The sequence below is a fragment of the Ranitomeya variabilis genome, chromosome 4 (assembly GCF_051348905.1).
Source record: "Ranitomeya variabilis isolate aRanVar5 chromosome 4, aRanVar5.hap1, whole genome shotgun sequence".
Lineage (NCBI taxonomy): Eukaryota > Metazoa > Chordata > Amphibia > Anura > Dendrobatidae > Ranitomeya > Ranitomeya variabilis.
The window spans coordinates 529702962-529715701 of NC_135235.1; positions in this window are offsets into that span (position 1 = coordinate 529702962).

The following is a 12740-nucleotide window of genomic DNA, read 5'->3' on the forward strand; positions in this document are numbered from 1 at the left end:
TTCTTTCAGCGTGTGCAAGGAACAAAATTTAAAAGAGCAACCTTTGACTTGTGCAGCTTTACTGCTGGCCAAGGTGTGGCTCTTCTAGTTTGTAACCCCTGAGGGGGGGTTAAAGGTTACCTTTAAAATTGGTTCAATTAGGCTTCGGCCTACACTCTGCTCCTCCCGCAGAGCCTGGGCTCTAACACCGCCAGTTGGCGGCCGGGAGTGCTGGCTGCACAGAGCCAAACACCTCGACAATGTGTCAGTGGGGTTCAGCACCGCCAGCTGTTCCCCTGCTGTGTAGCCGGCAACGTGTCCTGCAAAAGCCACGCAGACACAAAGCTGCCGCCAGTGCAGGCTTCGGCCTACACTCTGCTCCCTCTACTCCTCCTGGTGACCCTGGGCTCTAACAACGCCAGTTGGGGCCCGGAAGTGCTGGCTGCACAGAGCCAAACACCTCGCCAATGTGTCAGTGGGGTTCAGCACCGCCAGCTGTTCCCCTGCTGTGTAGCTGGCAACGTGTCCTGCAAAAGCCACGCAGACACAAAGCTGCCGCCAGTGCAGGCTTCGGCCTACACTCTGCTCCCTCTACTCCTCCTGGTGACCCTGGGCTCTAACAACGCCAGTTGGGGCCCGGAAGTGCTGGCTGCACAGAGCCAAACACCTCGCCAATGTGTCAGTGGGGTTCAGCACCGCCAGCTGTTCCCCTGCTGTGTAGCTGGCATCGTGTCCTGCAACAGCCACGCAGACACAAGAACTGAAATTGAAGGGAACCTGTCCCCCCCCAGGCGTTTGTATGTATAACAGCCACCTTGTACAGCAGTAATGCTGCATTTGTACAAGGTGGCTCATTAAGTTACTCTCCTTGCACACGCCGAACGAAACACATCTAAAATGTGTCCTCTGAGACCATTAAACCGTCCTTGAGGTGTGACTTTCCTTTGTAATGACACGCTGCAACCCCCTTGGTAGCGCTGCCCGTCTTCTGGCATCCTTGGTTGGCTGGCTGCGCCTCTGCTGCCGCCCTGCCCGATACAACGCCCCTCGGTGTCTTATTTATTTTGACTGCGAGGGTGTGATTGACGGGCATGAGCAGTGCATATCTTCGCCTGTTGTCACTCATCTCCTTCCGCCTTCTTCAGACTGTACGGCTTCATGGCCGTGGCATGCGATAAGGGATCAGCTGAGGCCGCACAGTCTGAAGCAGGTGTAAGGACCCGAGCGAGAGGCAAATGCAGCGCCCCAGAGTCCTGGTCGTTGCAGTAATGTCGCTCTGCCACTAAGGGGAGTGATGTTACGTCTGATTGCACTAAAGGAGTTTCTCTGACCAGGTAACACTCACACTACACTTCACACTCCGGCCACCAGGGGGGGTGGTTCTATCTAGTAGGCCACTCCTCACACTCTGGTAAAACTGGGGGTTGGACAAGAAGACAGAGAGAGAAGTAACTGGGAAAAGCTATTGAGAGGACCTGTCAGGGATGGGATCCTGGCAGACTCCTAAGAGCAGAACTAACCAGTGAACAACGGGAATACAGAAAAGAGGCATTAGGACCAGAAGGAGTCGTGCTGTTAGACCGAGGCAACATCCTTCTGAGGCGCAAACAGTCGGTGGCCGGAACGCCGAGCAAGTAAGAGACTCTAAGTACTACTGCAAACCACGGCCGGACAGCCAATTATAGGTTGGCTGTCTCACACAAATCTCCTAAGCAGACAACGGAGGCAGCTGTGGGAGAGGGGCGACTCTAGGGTCCCGGAAGAACTCCAGGCCTACCCCGTCATACGGGTGCGTCCTACCATATCATCTGGGGGACGGAGAGAACGAACATCAGAGACAGACGGACTCAGTTGTGAGGACTATCCCGGGAGCTCAGCAGGGAAGGACTACAACACACAGCGTTAGAAGGTAGACACTGATTCCCACCTGTAAAGAGAACTCCTGATGTGCCTTTGGACCGGCCGGTCTCTGACAGCCCTGTTGACAGCGCTCTGGACTGAGGATTCTAAAACCTTCAGTAAAGAGGTAAAGAGACTGCAACCTGGTGTCCTCGTTATTTACTACGACCTACACTGCACCGCAATATCACCACCATTTACCACCACCTTTCACTGGACGCCCCTCAGCAGGGTCACGGACCGGGTCTAGCCACCGTGACAACCCCAGAACAGAGACTCGGAGGCCCGGTACCGAGTACCCCTCGGCCCTGCGGCAGTGGGGGCGCTCCATTTTGGCGTCACGAACAGGATTTACTTAAGCCTGAAGAATCAGGTCATGTGTGCCTTGGAACTGTGATTTATTGTGCTTGGACTGTAACTTATTGCAAAGACTGTGCGTTGACAATTGCCGCCAGGAGTTCCCACCACGATTCGCCATCGCAGTGTGCGGAGGGAGGAGCCTCAGCTTCGTGGGCGGGACCGGCCAAAAAGAAGCGCGGAACGAGAAAGCGCGGTAACGTGCCGATCCCGGAAGAGGAACTCCGATCTCCAGCAGGTTAGTGGAGGAAGGGCCAGCCATGTCCGAGTCGGGAGGAGCGGAGGAAGAGGCCGCAGCCGGGGACGCAGGGGCACCTCCGGGCCCCGCAGCGGGCGAAGCCGCGGCCCTAATACAACCACCGGTTGCCGCCGAACCCGCTGTTCCCCTCAGCCAGTCAGACGCTGCCGCTAACACAAAAGCCATAATGCCCTTCTCTATGCCGTACCTGCCCGGAGCGGCCTGGCTCCCACGATACTCTGGGGAGTCACATACATTCACTGACTTTAAGGAAGGGCTCTGCAGCCTGCTCGAGTTCTATCCCCTGACAGAGCCTCAGAAGGTTCATATGATAACCGGCCAACTCTTTGGGGCGGCTCTGAGAGAATTGAAGTCCTGGCTCGCCGAGGATAAGGGAACTGCACAGCAGATTTTTGCAAAGCTTAAAGCCACCTTCGATACTCGCACTGCTACAGAAATTAAACTGACTTTCTATGGATGCAAACAGGGACCGCAGGATAGCTTACGGGACTATGCCCTTAATCTCCAGGAGGCGATGCGGGCCATTAAGCAGAGTGATCCCGGCAGCATGCAGGATGAGGATAAACTCCTGAAGGAGCGGTTCATTGAGGGGCTCCTGTGCAGTCACCAGCGGGGCCAATTGCACTTCCTGGCCATGCAAAATCCAGACTTGACTTTTGCGCAATTCAAAGATAAAGCTATCCAGGCATTGCAGGAGCGACAGCCCAGCCGTGCAGCACCTCCCAGGCGTCCCACTCTCACATACCACCAGGAGGTGGCGTCGGATGTCCCATTCGCCGCCGAGGCCGATGCCCAGAGCCTAGAAGACGACTCCCCTGCAGGACTCCGCCTCCAGATGCAGGAGCTGACCAAGAGCGTTGCTGCCCTGGCCCGGACGGTGCAGTCCCTACAGGAGGCCCCCAAGGAGAAGATCCAGTTGGCATCCAGACCAGAGGATGTCCCTTGGATGCGACAGAGGAGGACTCCGCCGACCAGAGGCCGGAACGACGATCGCTTCCACAAGGACGGACGACCCATCTGCTGCCGCTGTCACCAGGTGGGCCACCTTGCAAGGTACTGTCCTTTAAACGAGCAACCCCTGGGGCAAAGGGCCAACCCCCAGGAGTAGGACGGTCAGGCCCGCAGCATTGGAGAACCAAGTACATTGGAGGACGACCAGTTCTCCCTGTAGTGGTTGATGGAATCCCCTTGAACGCTTTGCTGGATACCGGTTCTCAGGTGACGACTATACCTTACGTGCTTTATAAACGGTATTGGGAGGACACCGATATTACTCGTGGCCCTGACGATGATTTTACCATAATAGCCAGTAATGGTCAGCCGTTGCCACAGGTGGGGTATAAGGAGGTCACCATCAAGGTGGGGCGGGTGGAATTGAAAGCCCAAGGGATTGTGATTGTTGATATTGATCATCGAGAATGTAACCCCATGATGACTCTTGGTACTAATGTTATAGAAAATTGTCTTGCAGAAGTTATTGTTTTGTTGCAACAGGTGGCAGAAACCGCTGGCCACAGTGAGCAACGTGCCCTGCAGAAGGAAATCAGAGCTCTGATGCAGAGACAGCAGGTAGAGCTGACTGGTGGTGAGATTGGTCGTGTCACTGTGAGTGATTCAAACCCCATCGCGATACCCCCCAGGAGTGAAATGTTAATATGGTGTCGGGCAGCCATAGGCCTCAGGGGAAAGGACTACCAGGCCTTTGTAGAACCCGTATATTCAGACAATAGGCCTACTATTCTGACAGCCCGGGGGGTGGTCGACGTTCGCCAGGGGAGAGTGCCCGTACGTGTCCTCAATTGTGGGGAGGAAGAGGTTCACCTCACCAAGTATGCCACGCTCGCCAAATTGTTCACTGTTAATAATAGTGTGATACAGACACCTGAACCCTTGGTCCCGTCAAACGTGGCGGAGAACAACGGTTCTGCAGAGCACTCGAAAGATTGGTGTCTAGAATTGCATGTGGGCACTGACTCTACCCCATCCCATCAAAAACAGGGGGCCTACAGGGTGGTACACGAGTACGAGCAGGTATTCAGCAAACACCCCTTAGATTTTGGGCAGGTGAAAGGGATCCAACATCATATCCCCACGGGAGATCACCGACCCATAAAAGAGAGATATCGCCCTGTACCCCCAGCTCATTACCAGTGTGCCAAGGACATGTTGCGGGAAATGAAGGAGGCTGGGGTGGTGAGAGACAGCTGTAGCCCCTGGGCAGCTCCCTTAGTCCTTGTTAAAAAGAAAGATGGTACAATGAGGATGTGTGTTGATTACAGGCAGTTGAATCGCATTACACATAAGGACGCATACCCACTGCCCAGGATAGAGGAGTCTCTGGCTGCCTTAAAATCTGCTAACTACTTCTCTACCTTAGATCTCACCAGTGGGTACTGGCAGGTTCCTGTAGCGGAGGCAGACAAAGAGAAGACGGCCTTCAGGACACCAATGGGTCTCTGCGAATTCAATTACATGCCCTTCGGATTGTGCAATGCTCCCGGGACGTTCCAGAGGATGATGGAGTGCTGCCTGGGACACATGAACTTCGAAACCGTGCTGCTGTATTTGGATGATGTCATTGTCTTCTCTAAGACCTACGAAGACCATCTGAAGCACCTGGCTGAGGTGTTTGAAGCCCTGTCCAACTTCGGCTTAAAGGTGAAACCGTCCAAGTGTCATCTGCTGAAACCTAAAGTGCAGTACCTGGGCCATGTGGTGAGCGCTGAGGGAGTGGCCCCAGACCCCGACAAGGTCACGGTGATCAAGGACTGGCCAAGGCCCAGTGACCTTCACGAAGTCCGGCAGTTCCTCGGGCTGGTAGGCTATTACCGGAGGATCATTAAGGACTTTACTAAGAAGGCCGCACCATTGCAAAACCTGTTGGTGGGCCAACCAAAGAAGACCAAGGGGAGGAACACCCCCTTTGATTGGAACGAGGAGCTGGAGGGATCCTTCGCTTGTTTGAAGTCGGCACTGACGGGAGAAGAGGTACTGGCTTACCCCGAATACGACCAACCGTTTGTGCTGTACACAGATGCCAGCAATGTGGGATTGGGAGCCGTGCTGTCCCAGGTCCAGAAAGGCAAAGAAAGGGTGATCGCTTACGCCAGCAGGAAACTCCGTCCCACGGAAAGAAACCCTGACAACTACAGTTCCTTTAAGCTGGAATTCCTTGCCATCATCTGGGCAGTAACAGAGAGGTTCAAACACTACCTGGCCTCCGCGAAATTCACCGTCTTCACGGATAACAATCCGCTAACGCATCTGGATACTGCCAAACTCGGGGCCTTGGAACAGCGGTGGATGGCCCGGCTGTCTAACTACGATTTCACCATCAAGTACCGGGCAGTACACAAGAATGTCAATGCCGATGCCTTGTCCCGAATGCCCAATTTGCCAGAAACGGGAGAAGACCCGGAGGCACTTGAAGAGGTGGAGCTGCCTGCATTCCATCCCCCCAAAGCCACTCAGAACTCTCATCATGTGAAGAACAGGCACAGGAACCAACCGGATGCCACGCTGAATCCCCTGCCCCATCACGGGTGGGCAGAAACCCAGGATGGTGACCCCGCGGTCCATCGGGTGAAAGAGCTCTTGACGCAGGCAGGGTTGCATCCCGGCCCAGATGATCCACAGGAAACCCAACAGCTGTGGAAGGGGAGAAGCAAACTGTTTATCCATGATGGCAAGCTGTGCAGGAGGAGCATCGACCCACGTACTCATGAATTGGTGTGGCAGATAGTGGTGCCAATGCGAGATGCGCACATGGTTCTGGGAGCCTACCACGATGGAGCCGGACACTTCGGATGGAGGAAGCTAGAGAGGCTACTCCGAGGGAGGTTCTATTGGATTGGCATGAAGAGGGCCATTGAGAAGTGGTGTCGGGAGTGCGGTCCATGTAGCCTACGCAGGAAGGACCGTGGCAGCCAACGGGCTCCCCTGCAGCCTATCATCACCAAACGGCCGCTCGAACTGGTCGCGCTGGATCATGTGAAGTTGACACCTAGCCGGTCAGGCTATATCTACGCTCTTACCATCATAGATCACTACTCCAGATTTTTGGTGGTTGTACCTGTCAAGGATCTAACGGCCAGGACTGCCGCCAAGGCCTTCCAGCAGTACTTTTGTAGGCCCCATGGCTACCCGGAGAAGGTACTGACCGATCAGGGACCAGCATTCGAAGCAGAAGTGTTCCAAGAGTTCTGCCAACTGTACGGGTGTAAGAAGATCCGAACCACGCCGTACCATCCTCAAACCAATGGGATGTGCGAAAAGATGAACCAGGTGGTGATCGACTTATTGAAGACCTTGCCCGTAGAGGAACGGAACCTGTGGCCGACAAAGTTGCCTGACTTGGTGGATATCTACAATCACATCCCAGTAAATTCCACCCACTGTACTCCAGCGTACCTAATGAGGGGAAGGCCTAGCCAGTTACCCGTTGATCTGGACATGGGGGTCCTAGTCCCCGAAGATACCTCGCCGGATGCAGATTGGGATACAGAAAGGCAGCAAAGGTACCGCAAAGTACAGGAGTGCGTGGAAAGAAGTCTCGCCCAGGCTAGGCAAAAACAAGAAAGGGACTACAACCAGCACACTCCTGCGATTCCCCTGTCACCTGGTGAGCAAGTACTTAAACGAAAGAGGAGACTACACAAGCTCAATGACCAATGGGAAGCGGAACCGTATACCATCCTGCCATCCGATTTCGACAACACGAAGGTCTGTCTCATCAGCAAGGACAGAGGGGAGACCTCGACAGCGGTATCCAGGGATCACCTTAAGGTCTGCCCCGATAAGTTGAGAGAGAGGGACACGGCCCCAGGAATCTCCCCGCCGGTGGAAAAGGAGAAGAATATCCATACCGTCCTTGGTGACTTTCCCCAGTCCTGGACTCAGATAAATCAGGCCATCGTGGTACCTGTTCTAACGTTTCAACAGCCGGACCCACCAGAAGCAATGGTGGTACCAGATCATCCGGTCCCGCAACCTCAACAAGCCCTACCTGAAGATGCCATGCCAACCGTTGAACCGGCAAATCCTCCCTCTGCTATCGGTGAATCTGCTGTACCCACTGTTGATAGCAGCAGCTCTGAGAGCCCCAACCTGCCAGTGCTACCCAGACTCACTAGAAGTGTAGCTAGAAGACAGTGCACTACACCAGCGGTAGCAAGCATAGCGGGCCCTGTTAGGCCAATAGCAACCCCTGCGCTGCGAAGGTCCACACGCAGCACTCAGAACCAAACTCCCCTCCGCTACAAAACTTGGAGGTATTAATAAGGGCTGCTATTTAATTAAAAATGTTTGTGTGCATATCTTTTGTTACAGGTTTTAAAATGGACAATAGAGTAATGGACGGTGAATTGCTCAAAAACTTTCAAAAGGGGGACCCCTTTGTTTACCCGGGGTCCCCGCTGTTTCAACCACTGAACTGAGAGTCATAAACTGTGCATGACCTAACTTTCGCAACGTTCAAGAGTCCTCACCTCCCATAAAGGGAAGCACTGTTATGTTTAATTGTTTATGCTATTTCAAAATTTTGTGTGTTTTATGTTAACATGTATTGTTGTTCTTGTTTTCCCAGTCCGGGAGTACTGGATTTAACCGGGGGGGAGTGCAGCGCCCCAGAGTCCTGGTCGTTGCAGTAATGTCGCTCTGCCACTAAGGGGAGTGATGTTACGTCTGATTGCACTAAAGGAGTTTCTCTGACCAGGTAACACTCACACTACACTTCACACTCCGGCCACCAGGGGGGTGGTTCTATCTAGTAGGCCACTCCTCACACTCTGGTAAAACTGGGGGTTGGACAGGAAGACAGAGAGAGAAGTAACTGGGAAGAGCTAGTGAGAGGACCTGTCAGGGATGGGATCCTGGCAGACTCCTAAGAGCAGAACTAACCAGTGAACAACGGGAATACAGAAAAGAGGCATTAGGACCAGAAGGAGTCGTGCTGTTAGACCGAGGCAACATCCTTCTGAGGCGCAAACAGTCGGTGGCCGGAACGCCGAGCAAGTAAGAGACTCTAAGTACTACTGCAAACCACGGCCGGACAGCCAATTATAGGTTGGCTGTCTCACACAAATCACCTAAGCAGACAACGGAGGCAGCTGTGGGAGAGGGGCGACTCTAGGGTCCCGGAAGAACTCCAGGCCTACCCCGTCATACGGGTGCGTCCTACCATATCATCTGGGGGACGGAGAGAACGAACATCAGAGACAGACGGACTTAGTTGTGAGGACTATCCCGGGAGCTCAGCAGGGAAGGACTACAACACACAGCGCTAGAAGGTAAACACTGATTCCCACCTGTAAAGAGAACTCCTGATGTGCCTTTGGACCGGCCGGTCTCTGACAGCCCTGTTGACAGCGCTCTGGACTGAGGATTCTAAAACCTTCAGTAAAGAGGTAAAGAGACTGCAACCTGGTGTCCTCGTTATTTACTACGACCTACACTGCACCGCAATATCACCACCATTTACCACCACCTTTCACTGGACGCCCCTCAACAGGGTCACGGACCGGGTCTAGCCACCGTGACAACCCCAGAACAGAGGCTCGGAGGCCCGGTACCGGGTACCCCTCGGCCCTGCGGCAGTGGGGGCGCTCCACAAACATATGTACTGCGCCAGGCCATGAATCCCAGCCCCGCAGTGTGAATAAATGAGAAGACACTTCGGGGCTGAGATTCATGGGCATCACGAACCGCACCGGCCGACATTAAATGATGTCAGAAGATGGGCAGCGCTAACAGCGCAAGGCCAAGGGATAACACGACAGCACAGACTCCTGTACAGCAAATAACGACGCTCAGGAGGCTGCGCCCAGCACCAAGGTGGGATTTTTGACAGCTGGGCTGTGTCTCATTAAGAAGGAAACTCCCACCTCCAAGACAGTTTGACTGTATAAGGGGCTAAATGTTATATGTGTTTCTTTCAGCGTGTGCAAGGAACAAAATTTAAAAGAGCAACCTTTGACTTGTGCAGCTTTACTGCTGTGTTGTGAATTCTGTTTGTGGGCTCCCCCGGTGGTGTTTTATGGTAGTGCCACTTATTTGCCTTCTTCTATCCTTGATCACCTGTTGACACCCATTAGGGGAGTTTCCTATTTAAGGATGCTTGGCTGCTGGTCCTATGCCGGCCAACAATGTATCAGTAGCATTCTGTTGCATTCTCCTGCCTCAAGATCCTGTTCAGCTAAGTTGAATTTTGTTTCTTGTTAATGCTATTTTTGTCCAGCTATTTTGCAATGTGACTCTCTGTAGCTGGAAGCTCTCGTGGACTGAAATTGCCACTCCAGTGGCATGAGTTGTCACTGGAGTTTTAAAGTAATTTCAGGATGGTGTTTTTGAGTAGTGTTTGAAGTTGACCGTGAAGTGACTCTTTCCTGTACTTCTGCTATCTAGTAAGCGGACCTCACTGTGCTAAATCTGCTGTTCATCCTACGTATGTCTTTTCCTCTTGACTCACCGTCAATATCTGTGGGGGGCTGCTATCTCCTTTTGGGGTTCATCTCTGGAGGTAAGGCAGGCCTGTATATTCCTCTGATAGGGGTAGTTAGATCTCCGGCTGGCGCGTGGTGTCTAGGGCATCGTAGGAAACACTCCCCGGCTACTTCCAGTGTCGTGTCAGGTTCAGTTCACGGTCACTTTAGTTCCCATCACCCGAGAGCTAGTCCGTTGTTATTTTGATTTCCCTGCCATTGGGAAAATCATAACAGTTTGGCCGGCCCACATGTGTTAAAACTATGCACTAAAGCAGGAAAGGATATGAAAAGGTTTTTTTTCCTTCTGTGTTTGGAAAGTGCACCTTAGTACTTATTTGTACTCCTTGCTTAAACTGCAGTCTTCAGCCTTTTTTTTTTTTTCCTCTCCTCTTAATCTCTGAATGGCTTTGGTTACACCTGTTTGAATCATGGATCCACAGAGTTTGGTTGCAGGTCTGAATAACCTGGCTACAAAGGTCCAGAACTTACAAGATTTTGTTATACGTGCTCCAATGTCTGAACCTAAGATCCCTATGCCTGAATTTTTTACCGGAGACAGATCCCGTTTTTTGAATTTCAGAGAGAATTGTAAATTGTTTTTGTCTCTGAAATCTCACTCTGCTGGTGATCCTGCACAACAGGTTAAAATTGTTATTTCTCTATTGCGGGGTGACCCACAAAGTTGGGCATTTGCATTGTCGCCAGGGGATCCTGCGTTATTAAATGTAGATGCGTTTTTTCTGGCTTTGGGGTTGCTTTATGAAGAACCTAATTTAGAGATTTTGGCTGAGAAAGCCTTGATAGCTCTTTCCCAAGGGCAAGATGAAGCTGAGATATACTGCCAAAAATTTCGTAAATGGTCGGTACTTACTAAATGGAATGAGTGCGCTCTAGCAGCTAATTTCAGAGAAGGTCTCTCTGATGCCGTGAAGGATGTCATGGTGGGGTTCCCTGTGCCTACAGGTCTGAATGATGCCATGAAATTGGCTATCCAGATTGATCGGCGTTTACGGGAGCGCAAATCTGTGCACCATATGGCGGTATCTTTTGAGCAAAAACCTGTGCACCATATGGCGGTATCTTCTGAGCAAAAACCTGTGCACCATATGGCGGTATCTTCTGAGCAAAAACCTGTGCATCATTTGGCGGTGACCTCTGAAAAGGCACCAGAGCATATGCAATGCGATAGTGTATTGTCTAGAGGCGAACGACAGAATTACAGGCGCAAAAATGGGTTGTGCTTCTATTGTGGAGATCCAGCTCATGTTATATCAGCATGCTCTAAACGCATAAAGAAGGTTGATAAAAAGGTTGATAAATCTTTTTCTATGGGTACCTTGCAGTCTAAATTTCTTTTGTCCGTGACATTGATTTGTACTTTATCATCTGTTACTGTGAATGCTTATGTGGATTCTGGCGCCGCTCTGAGTCTCATGGATTGGTCCTTTGCCAAGCGTTGTGGGTTTGATTTAGAGCCTCTGGAGGTTTCTATTCCCTTAAAGGGTATTGATTCTACACCTTTGGCTAGCAATAGACCACAATATTGGACACAAGTGACTATGCATCTTTCCCCAGACCATCAGGAGATTATTCGTTTCCTTGTGTTATATAATCTACATGACGTATTAGTACTTGGATTACCATGGTTACAAATTCATAATCCAGTCTTGGACTGGAGATCAATGTCTGTGCTGAGCTGGGGATGTCGGGGGATTCATGGGGATGCACCTTTGGTTCCCATTTCTTCATCTACTCCCTCTGAGATCCCAGCATTTCTGTCAGATTTTTATGATGTCTTTCAGGAGCCTAAAACTGATTCTCTCCCCCCTCACAGAGAGTGTGACTGCGCTATTGAGTTGATTCCCGGTAGTAAATTTCCTAAGGGTCGCTTGTTTAATTTGTCTGTACCTGAACATACTGCTATGCGGGAGTATATCAGAGAATCTTTGGAAAAGGGTCATATTCGCCCCTCTTTGTCTCCACTGGGGGCAGGGTTTTTCTTTGTGGGTAAAAAGGATGGTTCATTGAGACCTTGTATCGACTATCGACTTCTGAATAAGATTACAGTTAAATACCAGTACCCGTTACCTTTACTTACTGATCTTTTTGCTCGCATAAAGGGGGCGAAGTGGTTCACTAAGATCGATCTACGTGGTGCGTATAATTTGGTGCGGATTAAGCAGGGGGATGAGTGGAAGACCGCATTTAATACGCCTGAAGGCCATTTTGAGTATTTGGTAATGCCTTTCGGTCTCGCGAATGCCCCTTCCGTTTTTCAGTCCTTTATGCACGATATTTTCCGTGAATATCTGGATAAATTTATGATTGTGTATTTGGATGATATTTTGATTTTTTCGGAGGACTGGGAATCTCATGTTCAACAGGTCATGAGAGTTTTTCAGGTTTTACGAGCTAATTCTCTATTTGTGAAGGGCTCAAAGTGTATTTTTGGGGTTCAGAGAATTTCCTTTTTGGGATATATTTTTTCCCCTTCATCTATGGAGATGGACCCTGTTAAGGTTCAGGCTATTTGTGATTGGATACAACCTACTTCTCTAAAGAGTCTTCAGAAATTCTTGGGATTTGCTAATTTCTATCGCCGATTCATAGCGGGTTTTTCTGCCATTGCTAAACCTTTGACTGATTTGACCAAGAAGGGTGCTGATGTTGCTAATTGGTCCTCTGCGGCTGTGGAGGCCTTTCGGGAGCTTAAGCGCCGCTTTTCTTCTGCTCCTGTGTTGCGCCAGCCTGATGTTTCGCTCCCG